A 16,635-nucleotide genomic window follows, 5' to 3' on the forward strand; every position below is an offset into this window, starting at 1 on the left:
TTAATGTCTTGTAACTGGTACTAGGTCAGTAGTCAAACTCGGGCAGTCTGAATGTCAAGATCTTATTTTAAGTTGTTCAGTCATTCAGTTTTGTCCAATTCTTTGTGACCCTATGGATGCAGCACACCAGGCTTCCCTGTCCTTCACCGACTCCCGGAGCTTGCTCAAACTCATGTCCATCAAGTTGGTGATGCCATCCAAGCATCTCATCCTCTGTTGTTCCCTTCTCCTCCTGCCTTCAATCTTTCCCAGCATCAGGGTCTTTTCCAGTCAGTCAGTTCTTTGTATCATGTGACCAAAATATTGTAACTTCAGCTTTAGTATCAGTCCTTTCAATGAATATTCAGGACCGATTTCCTTTAGGATGGACCGGTTTGATCTCCTTGCTGTCCAAGGGACTTTCAAGAGTCTTCTCCAACACCACAGTTCAAAAGCATCAATTCTTTGGCACTCAGCTTTCTTTATGGTCCAGCTCTCATATCCATACATGACTACTGGAAAAACCATAGCTGTGAATATACAGACCTGGTCAGCAAAGTAATATCTCTGCTTTTAAAGCACTGTAGATGGTGACTGCAGCCATGAAGTTAAAAGATGCTTACTCCTTGGAAGAAAAGCTATGACAAACCTAGACAGCATATTAAAATGCAGAGGCATTACTTTTTTTCAACATAAGTCCATCTAGTCAAAGCTATGGTTTTTCCAGTAGTCATGGATGGATGTGAGAGTTGGACCATAAAGAAAGCTGAGCACTGAAGAATCGATGCTTTTGAACTGTGGTGTTGGAGAAGACTCTTGAGAGTCCCTTGAACTGCAAGGAGATCAAACTGGTCCATCCTAAAGGAAATCAATCCTGAATATTCATTGGAATGACTGATGCTGAAACTGAAGTTCCAATACTTTGGCCACCTGATGCCAAGAACTGACTCACTGGAAAAGACCCTGATGCTGGGAAAGATTGAAGGCAGGAGGAGAAGGGGATGACAGAGGATAAGGTTGTTGGATGGCATCACTGACTTGATGGTCATGAGTTTGAGCAAGCTCCAGGAGATGGTGATTGACAGGGAAGCCTGATGTGCTGCGGTCCATAGGGTCTCAAAGAGTCGGACATGACTGAGTAACTGAACTGACTGACTAGATTTGTCATTAGCTTTTCTTCCAAGGAGCAAGGATTTTTTAATTTCATGGCTGCAGTCACCATCTGCAGTGATTTTTGAGCCCAAGAAAATAATGTATCTCACTTTATAACTATTACATTAAATTGTCATTGATCTGATTCAAAGATTTGATGGTAGTTTTCCATCTTTTTTTTTTTTTTGGAGGAGACCCTGCTTTCTGGGCCTAATCTTTAAATCCATGCCTCCTAGAGACTATGCTCTCTGTTCCAACTTTTCAGTCCATTTCTCTTGATCACTTCTCTCACAGGGTTGAGTCCTTTGACTTCTATTCAGCTCACTACCAGTTCCCTTTGAGCTCTGCCCCATTTCCTCCATCAGTCCCCAGATCGCTTGCATCTCTCTTATATCCTACCAAATACAAACATGCCAGATGCCAACCTTATTTACACCACTGTCCAAGTCGTAGGATACAAGGACACAAACATATGCATTGACAAATAATCATCATGTACATCACTTCCTATACAAATCTTTAAATCCCTCAGATCACATTTTTAAAATACACATCCTACAATAGGTGCCTGGTTAGGTGACTTTAAGGGTCTACTACTTAGCACCTTATTTAGGGGGAAGAAAAAGCAGAAGCCCAGGTAACCACCAAGAACCCAAGTTCCATTACTTTTACACATGAAAGGCCCCAGGCTGTGATTTTCCTCAATAAGGGCAAGCCTACTTTGAACACATTCAGAGTTAATGAAGTAATTCATGGTGGTTTACTGCAGAAGCACAGTACTTACTTCAAATATTTTATGGAAATATATATTTATATAAAATATATTTAAATATATACATATATATAGTCAAAATATAAATGTATAAACATAAATACATCTAAATATAAACATATATTCATATATTCCAAAATTGCTAAAATCATAGTAATTCAGAGTTAAAAGACCCTAGAGATTATGTCTTTCAGTTTTTAACCCATGATACATTTGTCTTTCTACAAGACCTTCTAGAACTAACACCCAAAAAAGATGTCCTTTTCATTATAGGGGACTGGAATGCAAAAGTAGGAAGTCAGGAAATACCTGAGGTAACAGGCAAATTTGGCCTTGGAGTACAGAATGAAGCAGGGCAAAGGCTAATAGAGTTTTGCCAAGAGAACACACTGGTCATAGCAAATACCAACAACACAAGAGAAAATTCTACAAATGGATATCACCAAAACAGACATACAAATGGACAATACTAAAATCAGATTGATTATATTCTTTGCAGCCAAACATGGTGAAGCTCTATACAGTCAGCAAAAACAAGACTGTGGCTCAGATCATGAACTTCCTTATTACCAAATTCAGACTTAAATTGAAGAAAGTAGGGAAAACCACTAGACCATTCAAGTATGATCTAAATCTAATCGTCTACTTGGAAGTGACAAGCAGATTCAAGGGATTAGATCTAATGGCATGCCTGAAGAACTATGGACAGAGGTTTGTGACATTGTACAGGAGATAGGGATCAAGACCATCCCCAAGAAAAAGAAATGCAAAAAAGGCAGAATGGTTGTCTGCAGAGGCTTTACAAATAGCTGTGAAAAGAAGAGAAGTGAAAGGCAAAGGAGAAAAGGAAAGATATACCCATTTGAATCCAGAGTTCCAAAGAATAGTAAGGAGAGATAAGAAAGCCTTCCTCAGTGATCAATGCAAAGATAGAGGAAAACAATAGAATGGGAAAGACTAGAGATCTCAAGAAAATTAGATACCAAGGGAACATTTCTTGCAAAGATGGACTCTATAAAGGACAGAAATGGTATGAACCTAACAGAAGCAGAAGATATTACAAAGAGGTGGCAAGAATACACAGAACTATACAAAAAAGATCTTCACAACCCAGATAATCACAATGGTGTGATCACTCACGTAAGGCCAGACATCCTGGAATGCAAAATCAAGTGGGCCTTAGGAAGCATCACTGTGAACAAAGCTAGTGGAGGTGATGGAATTCTAGTTGAGTTATTTCAAATCCTAAAAGACGATGCTGTGAATGTGCTGCACTCAATATGCCAGCAAATTTGGAAAACTCAGCAGTGGCCACAGGACTGGAAAAGGTCAGTTTCCATTCCAATCCTACAGAAAGGCAATGCCAAAGAATGCTCAAACTACCGCACAATTGCACTCATCTCACACGCTAGTAAAGTAATGCCCAAACTTCTCCAAGCCAGGCTTCAACAGTATGTGAACTGTTAACTTCCAGATGTTCAAGCTGGATTTAGAAAAGGCAGAGGAACCAGAGATCAAATTGCCAACATCCGCTGGATCACCAAAAAATCAAGAGAGTTCCAGAAAAATATCTACTTCTGCATTATTGACTATGCCAAAGACTTTGACTATTTGGATCACAAAAAACTGTGAAAATTCTGAAAGAGTGGGAATACCAGACCACCTGACCTGCCTCTTGATAAATCTGAATACAAGTCAGGACACAACAGTTAGAATTGGACATGGAACAACAGACTGGTTCCAAATAGGGAAAGGAGTATGTCAAGGCTGTATACTGTCACCCTGCTTATTTAACTTATATGCAGAGTACCTCATGAGAAACGCTTGGCTGGATGAAGCCCAAACTGGAATCAAGATTTCTGGGAGAAATATCAGTATCCTCAGATATGCAGATGACACCACCCTTATGGCAAAAGCGAAGAAGAACTGGAGAATCTCTTGATGAAAGTGAAAGAAGAGAGTGAAAAAGTTGGCTTAAAACTCAACATTCAGAAAACTCTTAGTTTCTCATGGCGTCTGTTCCATCACTTCATGGCAAATAGATGGAGAAACAATGGAAACAGTGACTGACTTTATTTTGGGGAGATTCAAAATCACTGCAGATGCTGACTGCAGCCATGGGATTAAAAGACGCTTGCTTCTTGGGAAAAAAGGGAAAGAGGGAGGAGAAGGTGACGACAGAGGATGAGATGGTTGTATGGCATCACTGGCTCAATGGACATGAATTTCAGTAAACTCCGGGAGTTGGTGATAGACAGGGAGGCCTGGCGTGCTTCAGTCCATGGGGTAGCAAAGAGTCGGACACAAATGAGTGACTGAACTGAACTGATAACAATATATAGCTATGGTATATGGTGACAGGCATTTATTTTCAGAATTATATTATGCAATTTATAGCTCTCTTTTGGGAGGAAGTCTATCAAAGTTGTGATGCTAATAACTATGTTGGTACTACTTGCAACTTAATTTTCGATAATTAGCAGTAATTTTTCAGAAGAGTTAAGAAAATATCCTCATTGTTCATTGTTCTGGGGAGTAGACCATATTTCTTGAATAAGCTTCTAATTAGTACTTATCTTCTTGGGAGATGCGTAGGTTTCTACAGCAAGTTTGCCAACAAGAATCCCTGTTAAATAAGTAATTTTAAAATTAGAGGGACTGTTAATGATATATCATTTGAAAAGCTCCATAGATTCTATCAGATGAAGAAAGTTCATTATGGATACCATATTCAGAGTTTGAAACAGCCTCTGTTATGAATTTTAAAAAACTACCATATTCTAATTTTAACTGCATTCAGAAAGCAACTGTCTAGTAGGCTGCCCAAGCCATTTAACAGTAAGTGTGTGTTGTGGTGATGTACAAACCTGAAGCTCCACAGACCCTGGAATCAGAAAGATGAGTGGGTGACCACAGGGAGCTGCCACTGACAAGCTGAATACATACTTCTTTAATTACTTGAGGCTTCAGATTCTCTATATGAAGACAGGGTTAATCTCAACAGTTATTATTTAAAGATAACAACATTTACTCTTCAGATACTTATAGTCTCTCTACCTAAATAGATTTCAAGCTTTTGGAATAGTAGAAATAGTTAATTAAAAAGAAATTAATTCCCCACAAGGCATCTGTCATAATGGCAGATGAACATATGAGTGAATCAAAACAATTTTCAGCTCACAATTTGCTTCTATTCTGAATATTGCCATCAAGTTTCCAAAACAGGACTGAAAAGGAGTTTTAATATAGTTGCTATAACGCCTACCCAAGTGTACTGTTTCATTATTTCATGAATCAATTTGCTCCCAGATTAACCTAAGAATCATTTAAAAAAGAATCATTTTTAAACCTAGGACAATGTGCACTCTCTTGATTGGAATCTCTTTCCAGATTTATCCCCATGCAGTCACAGCTTTCACACTGTGTGAGTTTTCTTTCTAAAACTGCCTGACATCCTTCTGTGGCTCTCCATCACTTAAAGCAGTCTGTCAGATTCCTTAGAATGACCTAAAAGGTTCTTTTTAGGATCTGGTCCCTGCCTAGTATGTCTAGCTTCACCTTCCATGGCACCTTGTAATTGAACCACAGAGTAGTCTTCACAGGTTCTAGAATGCCTGGTTTCTTTCAATCCACTCCTTCCCCAGTTTTTCACATCCTATCACCTGTCACTGAAGACTCTTGCCAAAAATCTTTTTTTCATCCTCTAAAATTTATCCACAAATCTCTTTCCCTTACAAAACCTTCTTAGACCTCCCGGGTAGTGTTAGATGTCTCCAAGGATAACACAGCCTATTTCCTTAGCCTTGACCTAAAATGAAATGAAAGTCACCCAGTCATGTCTGATTCTTTGTGACTCTATGGACTATACAGTCCATGGAATTCTCCAGGCCAGAATACTGGAGTGGGCAGCCCTTCCCTTCTCCAGAGGATCTTCCAAACGCAGGGATTGAACCCAGGTCTCTGCAGGCAGATTCTTTACCAGCTGAGCCACAAGGGAAGCCCCTGACTTAGGAACTTAGTAATTTAAGGTGACTTGACTTGCAGCCCAGGCCTTTCTTTTTACAGTTATTCTTATAAATTGAAACAACATGGAAAGAAGCAAACTCATTCATGACTGCCTGACCTTGAAATGAAGAAGTGAAGTCGCTCAGTTGTGTCTGACTCTTTGTGACCCCATATACTGTAGCCTACCAGGCTCCTTGGTCCATGGGATTTTCCAGGCAAGAGTACTGGAGTGGCTTGCCATTTCCTTCTCCAGGGGATCTTCCCGACCCAGGGATCAAACCCAGATCTCCCGCATTGTAGGCAGACGCTTTACCGTCTGAGCTACCAGGGAAGAACCTTAACCAACAATAAATTAACGCTGAGTGAGTGAGTGAGTGAAGTCGCTCAGTCGTGTCCGATTCTTTGCAACCCTGTGGACTGTAGCCTACCAGGCTTCTCCGTCCATGGGATTCTCCAGGCAAGAATACTGGAGTGGGTTGCCATTTCCTTCTCCAGGGGATCTTCCTGACCCAGGGATCGAACCTGGGTCTCCTGCATTGGAGGCAGACGCTTTAACCTCTGAGCCACCAGAGACCAAGGCTAAGTCACTGTAATCTGTACTGAAAGGTTAATATTATGGACAGTTAATCAGACTGAAAAGGAATTGATTGCCTCAGCATACAATAAGATGCTGTGAATACACGTATTTCTGAACCTGGAAAAAATTTTATCAAAGGCTTTGTCTGTCTTTGAAATTTTAACAACATGCTTATTCGAAACATAGATTAAAGACCTTTCAGCCCAACAAAATATCCTTGTCTATTCAAGAAGAGAGATAGTTAGCCTATAGTCAGATTTCTGGAATGGAGTACTAGCACTGATATATAAGAATGAAATAGTTTTTTCCAAAAATTTAACAGGAAATCATTGAAAAGAAAGATCATTGTTTATAATGGAGTTTAACTTCCATTAAAAAGTGAGCAAGGCATAACTAAAGAAAATTCCATGAATGATATTCCTCATCTAACATTTATCACTGAAAGAATTTCAGAAGCATTATGCATATTGAACCAGTTATGGGAATTTTCCAAAGAGTAAATTCCAACTGTAAATGTAGTTTGAAGGTCTTTGGGTGGGAAAAAAAAAAGAGAAGGAAAGAAAAGGAGATAGGAAGAGAAAAGGAAAGAAGGAATGGGAAAAGAAAAGAAAGAGAAAGAGAAAAAAAGAAAAGGAAAAAAGTTTGGGCTTACTACAAGAAAAAAAAGCCATTTTCTGTACAACCAACATTAGATTCAACCCATGCCAAACAATTCTCCCAAAGGACATTTACCATATAGATGTTACACTCTTTGCTTTTATACATAATTTTTTTAAAGTATGTATTTGTGTTTTATTTCTGTAAAGAATTTTGATATTTTTAGTGTGTGAAAAGAGATTTCAGTAATGAAAGTCCAAGTTAGGAGAAAGTCCAAGTTAGGAGAAAGTCCAAGTTAGGAAAGGACAAGTTAGGAGTTTGAATTGAGATAGTCTGACATGAGATCAGGCCTAAAATCCTAACTTCTTTTCTCTTTTTGATAACTTTTCGACAACAACTTTACCTTTCTGATATCTGGGAACATCTTACTATACACATCAAAAGAAATTCACCAGTTTCCCAGAAGAGAAGTGGGTGGTGACATGACCATCACTGCCTGCATATATGGGCATCTGGCAAAACACAGATGGCCTATGTTCATCTGGCAGTGAACTCCGGGAATTGGTGATGGACAGAGAGGCCTGGTGTGCTGCGATTCATGGGGTTGCAAAGAGTCGGACACGACTGAGCGACTGAACTGACTGATGGTGTTGTATGCATTAAACCAAATGTAACTGAAACCCTGATTCTCACTTAAAGTATTTTCAATAATACTGCTATGTGACACTGCAGTGAAATAAAGAACCATAATTTTGGTTAAAAAGCACTAACAGTCAGGGATGTATAATACCAAAGACAAGCAAACGTTTATCACTGGTGGAGTTTTATCCTTTGTTTACTTTGTAAATCAACAGTGAAATGGATTTAGGGAGGGAAGATAACCTCCAAGCAGATAAAACTATGTTTTGTTTTGTCAGTGTGCAAAAGGATTGCTCTCACCAACTATTTAAAGAAACACAGCTGCCAAATTTCTCAGGATTGATCACAGAATTTTAAATGAAGGGAAGGCTGACTGGACTGATTAGCAGAAAGGATTACATCAAGGTCCCAAACATCTTCAGAAGCTCCCAACTCACGTGCTACGTTTCTAAAACTGAATGGAGGGGTACTCCATATCAAAAATGAAGAACTTTTTATTGTCTAGATTCTAAAAGAGCTTGAGTTTTATCAAGAATTATTCTGGTTCAGAAAACCACAAGTAATACAACCTTGATTATAAACAACAAAAACGATGTACAACTTTTCGTATTAAAAAGATCATGTTCTGTCTGCCTCTACTAAATAATTATTCAGAAACCCTTAAGGATTATGAACCTGTTGAAGTGCTGAGATATCAGCCTGCTTTATGCTGCTGTTGCTGCTGCTAAGTCGCTTCAGTCTTGTCCAACTCTGTGCGACCCCATAGACAGCAGCCCACCAGGCTCCCCCGTCCTTGGGATTCTCAAGGCAAGAACACTGGAGTGGGTTGCCATTTCCTTCTCCAATGCATGAAAGTGAAAAGTGAAAGTGAAGTCGCTCAGTCATGTCTGACTCTTAGCGACCCCATGGACTGCAGCCCACCAGGCTCCTCTGTCCATAGGATTTTCCAGGCAAGAGTACTGGAGTGGGGTAGGTGCTCATATTTCTTGGTCTGCTCAGGTGACATATGATCAGTTCTCAGCAAGTATGTTTTGAATTAGTTTGAATTGCATCTTCTATAATATGCTACATGTACCCTAGGCACAGGAATTTTTGTCTATGTCTTTTTTGTGCTTGACATATTATATCCATGCAGTAAATGTTTGTGAAACACATGAATGGCTAGTCTGCATTACCGCTTACCATACAATGTTAGATGCTTTAAAAAGTAACCCATATGCTATTACATAAGAAACACTGAGGAAGATGGTTAGGTGATAATAGATGGTCAGTTCAGTTGCTCAGTTGTGTCTGACTCTTTGCAGCCCCATGAATTGCAGCATGCCAGGCCTCTCTGTCCATCACCAACTCCCGGAGTTCACCCAAACTCATGTCCATCGAGTCGGTGATGCCATCCAGCCATCTCATCCTCGGTCGTCCCCTTCTCCTCCTGCCCCCAATCCCTCCCAGCATCAGTCTTTTCCAATGAGTTAGCTCTTAGCATGAGGTGGCCAAAGTATTGGAGTTTCAGCTTTAGCATCAGTCTTTCCAAAGAACACCCAGGGCTGATCTCGTCAGAATGGACTGGTTGGATCTCCTTGCAGTCCAAGGGACTCTTAAGAGTCTTCGCCAACACCACAGTTCAAAAGCATCAATTCTTCAGGGCTCAGCTTTCTTCACAGTCCAACTCACATCCATCCGTGACCACAGGAAAAACCATAGCCTTGACTAGACGGACCTTTGTTGGCAAAGTAATATCTCTGCTTTTGAATATGCTGTCTAGGTTGGTCATAACTTTCCTTCCAAGGAGTAAGTGTCTTTTAATTTCATGGCTGCAGTCACCATCTGCAGTGATTTTGGAGCCCCCCAAAATAAAGTCTGCCACTGTTTCCACTGTTTCCCCATCTATTTCCCATGAAGTGATGGGACCAGATGCCATGATCTTCATTTTTTGAATGTTGAGCTTGAAGCCAACTTTTTCACTCTCCTCTTTCACTTTCATCAAGAGGCTCTTTAGTTCCTCTTCCCTTTCTGCCATAGGGTGGTGTCATCTGCATATCTGAGGTGATTCATATTTCTCCTGGCAATCTTGATTCCAGCCTGTGCTTCTTCCAGCCCAGCGTTTCTCATGATGTACTCTGCATATAAGTTAAATAAGCAGGGTGACAATATACAGCCTTGACGTACTCCTTTTCCTATTTGGAACCAATCTGTTGTTCCATGTCCAGTTCTAACTTTTGCTTCCTGACCTGCATATAGGTTTCTCAAGAGACAAGTCAGGTGGTCAAGATAAACATTATTATAAACAAGATTTATTCCAGAAATCAGTTAACAGAACAATAAAAGTAAATAAGCTCACGTATTTGCTTTACTATTGCTACATGTTTTTATAATGTAACATTTCCAGAGTATTCTTAAATCACTTGTGTTCCAGAAATGCCTTCTAAACTTCAATAAAAAAATGTTTTTCATACCACCTTTTTAAATCATCAAAGAAAAGTACTTGAGTGGCTCTGCTGTTTTAAACAACCTTTTAACTAAGTAAGCCTGTGTCAACTTGCCTCAGAGGCATCCTTAGGCAACAGAGACAGAAATGGTAAAATAGTGAACCAATGCTAAGAAAATCTACTAAAAATTATGTTAGGCATTCGACAGTGAATTAAGGAGTTCGTATATTTACTGAAACATTAATGCTAAGCATTTAGGTCTCTGAAGGAGACTGATCAAAAGAGTACTAGTTTCAGACACAGAAGGGGAGCTTGTCATAGATCTGGCACTTATCTCCGCAACTTAGGCTGTATCATTTAGCTTCTCTGTGTCTCATTTTCTTAATCTATAAAATCAACTGACTGAAATGGATAACTTCTGAGGTTCAAATGGTAGATCTAGAATCAGAAGATGTGTGTTGGCACCACAGCTCAACAGTTTATGTCAACCCCAGACAAATGTTTATCTTTGAGTACGCAATTGTATATGACTTTTGTACTATAGTCTACCAGGATCCTCTGCCCACGAGGTTTTCCAGGCAAGAATACTAGAGTGGATTGCCATTAAAAACTTACACTACTTCTTGTTCAGGGCTGTAGTGAAAATTAGGAGAGATCAACTCTGTGAAAGACTGAAAAAAAATGTGAGGAATTAGGATGATGTTCTGACAGGTCATTTTGGAAAATACAGCACGAATTTGAAAAAGATTTAGAAGTCATATATCCTATATGATTTAGGATTTTTTTTTAAAAAGCTATAAATTAAAATGTTTCATGGCTTAAACAAAGCTGATGACAGCTCTAAGGAAGGACAGGATTTCTTTTTTTAAATTAATTTATTTTTAACTGGAGGATAATTGCTTTACAATATCATACTGGTTTCTGCCATCTATCAACATGGATCAGCCATGAATCCCCTCCCACCTCCCACCCTCATCCCACCCCTCTAGGCTATCACAGAGCACCAGGTTTGAGATCCCTGCATTATATAGCAAATTTCCACTGGCTATTTAATTTTACATATGGTAATATATATGTTTTAGTGCTACTCTCTCAGTTCATCCCATCCTCTCCTTCCCATTCTGGGTCCACAAGTCTCTTTTCTATGTATGCATTTCCACTGCTGCCATGGAGCAACATATATTCATATATATGCCTTAATATGCAATATTTGTTTTTTGTTTTTTTCTGTTTCTGACTTTCACTCTGTATAATAGGCTCTAGATTCATCCACCTTATTAAAACTGAGTCAAATGTGTTCCTTTTTGTGGCTAATATCCCATTGTGTGTATGTACCACAACTTCTTTATCCATTCATCTGTCAATGGACTTATAGGTTGCTGCCATGCCCTCACTACTGTAAACAGTGCTGCAATGAACACTGGGGCACATGTGGCTTTTTCAGTTACTGTTTCCTCAGTGTAGGTATGTCCAGTAGTGGGACCGTTGGGTCTTATGGTAGTTTTTTCCTAGTTGTTGAAGGTGTCACCATACTGTTCTCCATAGTGGCTGTATCAATTTGCATTCCCACCAACAGTGTAAGAGGGTTCCCTTTTCTCCACACCGTTTCTAGAATTTACTGTCTATAGATTTTTTTGATGGCTATTCTGACTGGTGTGAAGTGATAACCTCATTGAGGTTTTAATTTCCATTTCTCTAATAATGAGCAATGTTGAATATTTTTTCATATGTTCATTAGCCATCTGTATGTCTTCCTTGGAGAAACGTCTGTTTAGGTCTTCTGCCCACATTTTGATTGGGCTGTTTGTTTTTCTGGTATTGAGCTGAATAAACTGCTTGTGTATTTTGGAGATTAATCCTTCATCAGCTGTTTCATTTGCTATTATTTCTAAAGGTTGTCTTTTTACCTCATTTACCGTTTCCTTCACTGTGCAAAAGCTTTTAAGTTTAATTACGTCCCATTTGTTTATTTATGTTTTTATTTCCATTACTCTAGGAGGTGGGTCATAGAGGATCTTGCTGTGATTTATGTCAAAGAGTGTTCTGCCTATGTTTTCCTCTAAGAGTTTTATAGTTTCTGGTCTTACATCTAGGTCTTTAATCCATCTTGAGTTTACTTTTGTGTACAGTATTAGGAAGTGTTCTAATTTCATTCTTTTACACATGGCTGTCCAGTTTTCCCAGCCTACTAACTGAAGAGACTATCTTTTCTCCATTGTATATTCTTGCCTCTTTTGTCAGAGATAAGGTGCCCATAGGTGTGTGGGTTTAATCTCTGGGCTTTCTATCTTGTTCTATTGGTCCATATTTCTGTTTTTGTGCCAGTATTATACTGTCTTGATGACTGTAGCTTTGTAGTATGGTCTAAAGTCAGGTAAGTTGATTCCTCCAGCTCCATTCTTTCTCAAGATTGCTTTGGCTATTCAAGCTCTTTTGTGTTGCCATACAAATTGTGAAAATTTTTGTTCTAATTCTGTGAAAAAATATCATTGGTAGTTTGATAGGGATTGCATTCAATCTATAGCTTGCTTTGGATAGTATTTGCTATTATTTTCATAATATTTGTTCTTCCACTCCAGGAACATGGTATATATCTCTCCATTTGCTTGTGTCATCTTTGGTTCCTTTCAGCAGTATCTTATAGTTTTCTACATACAGGTCTTTTGTCTCTTTAGATAGGTTTATTCCTAGGTATTTTATTCTTTTTGTTGCAGTGATGAATAGGATTGTTTCCTTAATTTCTTTCTGATTTTTCATTGTTAGTGTATAAAAATACAAAAGATTTCTGTGCATTAATTTTATATCCTGCAACTTTGCTTTATTTATTGATCACCTCTAGCAATTTTCTGGTGGTTTCTTTAGGGTTTTCCATGTATCTTATCATCTGCAAAAAGTGAGTTTAACTTCTTCTTTTCCAATCTGGATTAGGAATGACAGGATTTCTAACTTAGTTAATTAATCACAATAATTAGGAAAATACTAGTGTATTGATATAATACTAATATTTTTATAAAGAAATCCTGACAAAGTATATATAATGGTTATTTTGGAGGAAACAAATTATAATGCAAGCCTCTCTCATAGGTAACAGTGTTTGATAATTTTTCTGTTCTAAAAACAATTTGTGCATATTATGAAAAATTTAAAATACAGGAAAGTACCAATGTAAAACTTAAATTACTCATGTTCATACCTGGGAGAGATAATCAGTATTAACATTTTAGAGAACTATATACCCATCTAGTTTTTAAAATTAGTCTATGAGTATTAAGATTTTTAGAAAATCACTTGCTTAAAAGTAGTCATATTCCTTTATGTTATTGTTACTGTTCAGTCACTAAGTCATGTCTGACTCTGTGACCCCATGAACTGCAGCATGCCAGGTTTCCCTGTCCTTCCCTATCTTCTGGAGTTTGCTCAAACCCATGTCTATTGAGTCAGTGATGCTATATTCCTTTATACTTATCTTCCTTTATAATAAATATGTGTTGTAAGTAGTTTTTATTTCATTAAATATTTTTGGAACAAGATTTTCAAAAGCTAAATAATAATCCACTGTATAGCTGTATCATAATTTCTTTATTATACTGTTGTTGGAATTTTGTTTCTTTTTTAATATCTTAAATAATAAAATAACTTTTGATCATATCTTTAGCTTTTACCTCCAGCTTTACTGAGATATAATTGACACAAAACACTGCATAAGTTTAAGGTGTGAAAGGTGTTAATTTGATACATTTATATATTGCAAAGTGATCACCATCATAGCATTAAGTAATCTCAATCCTGTCCATAATTTTCATATTTTTTTATGGTGAAAATGCTTAAGATCTACTCTCTTGGCAGCATTCAAATATACATACAGTGTTGTTAGCTATAATTGCCATGTGTACATTAGACCCCCAGAACTCATTCATTTGGTTAACTGGAAGTTTATGCACCTTGACAGATATTTCCCCATTTCCCCTACACCATGCATGTGGCAACTGCCATTCTATTGTTTCTCTGAGTTCAACATTTTCAGCATATTTTGTATTTTAAGAGGGATTTCAAGGACTTGGATAATGGAATTAAGGGCATAAATACGAAAGTCATAACTCCAAATAGCATTTAAGAAAAGGTACATGACCCCATTAGTGTCCCAGAGAGTACCCATGCCACAACAGCTCTGGTGATAATAAACGTGTGCATGCTAAATTGCTTCAGTCATGTCCAACTGTTTGCGACCCTATGGACTGTAGCCCACCAGGCTCCTCTGTCCATAGCGATTCTCTAGGCAAGAATACTAGAGTGGGTTGCCATGCCTTCCTTCAGGGGATCTTTTCCACCCAGGGTTGAACCCACATCTCTTATGTCTCCTGTAATGGCAAGTGGGATCTTTACCACTAGAGCCATCGGGGAAGCCCAGCAACAAACATTATCAGTTTATTAATTTTCATTTCAAAGATGGATGTCATGTTACTTTTAATTTTTATCCCATTGATTATTAGTGAGGATATTTTGCATATTTGGTGATTATATTTTTCAGCTTTGGGAATGATCTATTCATGTCATTGCCAACTTTGCTATAGGTTGTAGTGTTTTTCTGAGTTACTAAAGAGCTCTTTAAATGTTAAGGCTATTAACTACACGTTATACTTGTTGTCAACACTTTTTATGCAGTTTATAATTAGTCTTTTACTGTCTTTATGATTTTTATTTTCAAAAGTTAAAAAATTTTATATAATCAAATATTTTGATCTATTGCCTTTTAATTTTTTTCCACGGTTTTCATGCTTAGAAGCTCTTTCCCATTCTAAACTCAGTTAAAAAGATGCTTGCTTTCATATTCTTTTGGGAATTTTTTCTACTAATCTGGAATTTATTTTGGTATATGGACATTCAAGTGGGAATTTAAGTTTTTTTCAGTGATTTAAAAAGGTACTTGCATATTTTATTGAATATTTTTTATCAACCTATTTATTATGGAACCTTTTCTATATTGTGTTTTCACTATATATCAGAGTTATTTTCTGAAATATCTATATGGTCCCACTGATGTGAAAGCCTTTGACAATTTTCCACATGAAATAATTTCCAAGCTATGGTTTTCCTAGCAGTCATGAATGTATGTGAGAGTTGGATCATAAAGAAGGCTGAGTGCCAAAGAACTGATGCTTTCAAACTGTGGTGCTGAAGACTCTTGAGTGTCCCTTAGACAGCAAGGAGATCAAATCAGTCAATCCTAAAGGAAATTAACCCTGGATATTCACTGGAAGGACTGATGCTGAAGCTGAATCTCTAATACTTTGGCACTTGATGCGAAAAGCCAACTCTTTAGAAAAGATCCTGATGCTGGGAAAGATTGATGGCAGGGGAGAAGGGGACAACAGAGGATGAAATGATTGGATGACATCACTGACTCAACAGACATGACTTTGAGCAAACTCTGGGAGATAGTGAAGGACAGGGAAGCCAGGTGTGGTGCAATCCATGGGGTCACCAACAGTCAGACACAACTTAGTGAATGAACAATAACAACAAACTCAATTATATTGTTGTTGTTTAGTCACTAAGTCACACCTAATTCTTTTGTGACCCCCATGGACTGTAGCCCACCAGGCTCTGATGTCCATGAGATTTCTCAGGCAAGAATACTGGAGTTGGTTGCCATTTTCTTCTACAGGGGATCTTCCCGACTCAGGGATCAAACTTGCATCTCCTGTTTAGCAGGAAAATTCTTTACCAGTGAGTCCCCCAGGAAGCCCTAAACTCAATTATATGGGTAGACTAAAAAGGGACTTGGAAATAATATCTTGTCATGATTTCTAACTTGATTGGAAATAGGCAATGCTTTTATTAGCCATAATTAACTTTTAATCATGAAGTGGAAATGCACAGTGAACATTTCAAATCCACAGATCATATTTATCTCTAGCTGTTAAATATCACTTGAGTCAGATGATTACAGGTAATTCCTATGGCAGTTTGAGAATACAGATTTGTCAGTTAAACATTTATGTGGGTGACATGGAAAGAATTTTAGGAAAATTTAATAAATCTGAGTCTTATTCTCTAGAAATATTGAATCAGTGAGTGTCTGGAATTTAGATATGAGGTATAATATACAGGGCTGAAAATAGGAAGATGGAGAGAAACCGCCGGCATGAAGAACTAGACTATCATCTACTTCTTTTTCGTCCTACACATTATCAAGAAACTGAAAACAACAGGACAAAGAGAAGATTGTGAAAGCTTCCAGAAAAAGGAAGTTAAAGAATTTTCAAATCAAGAAAAGAAATGCTTCATTTTCATGTTCTCATGCTTTCAAAATTTTCTGAGAATATTATTTTTAATCTAGACAAGAATTCTGTTCTTGCCACCTTTATTCAATACTGTAATGGAGGTTCTAGCCTGGATAATCAGGCAAGAAAACAAAATACAAGATATCTAGATTGAAAAATAAGTAAAAACATCTCTATTTGTGAATGGCATGATCTTGTTTACAA

At 37.9% G+C, this 16,635-nt stretch overlaps 1 protein-coding gene and 1 non-coding gene across 2 annotated transcripts in view; both read right to left on the minus strand.

The window, feature by feature from the left end:
* The window catches only part of RELN (reelin), a 557,548-nt gene that overhangs the window by 328,479 nt on the left and 212,434 nt on the right, over positions 1 to 16,635 (minus strand). The window lies entirely within an intron of this gene.
* Positions 6,409 to 6,481, minus strand: TRNAW-CCA. The gene has a single exon. It is a non-coding gene; the product is annotated as a tRNA-Trp (tRNA).

This window comes from Oryx dammah, unplaced genomic scaffold, assembly GCF_014754425.2.
Source record: "Oryx dammah isolate SB20612 unplaced genomic scaffold, SCBI_Odam_1.1 HiC_scaffold_18, whole genome shotgun sequence".
NCBI lineage: Eukaryota > Metazoa > Chordata > Mammalia > Artiodactyla > Bovidae > Oryx > Oryx dammah.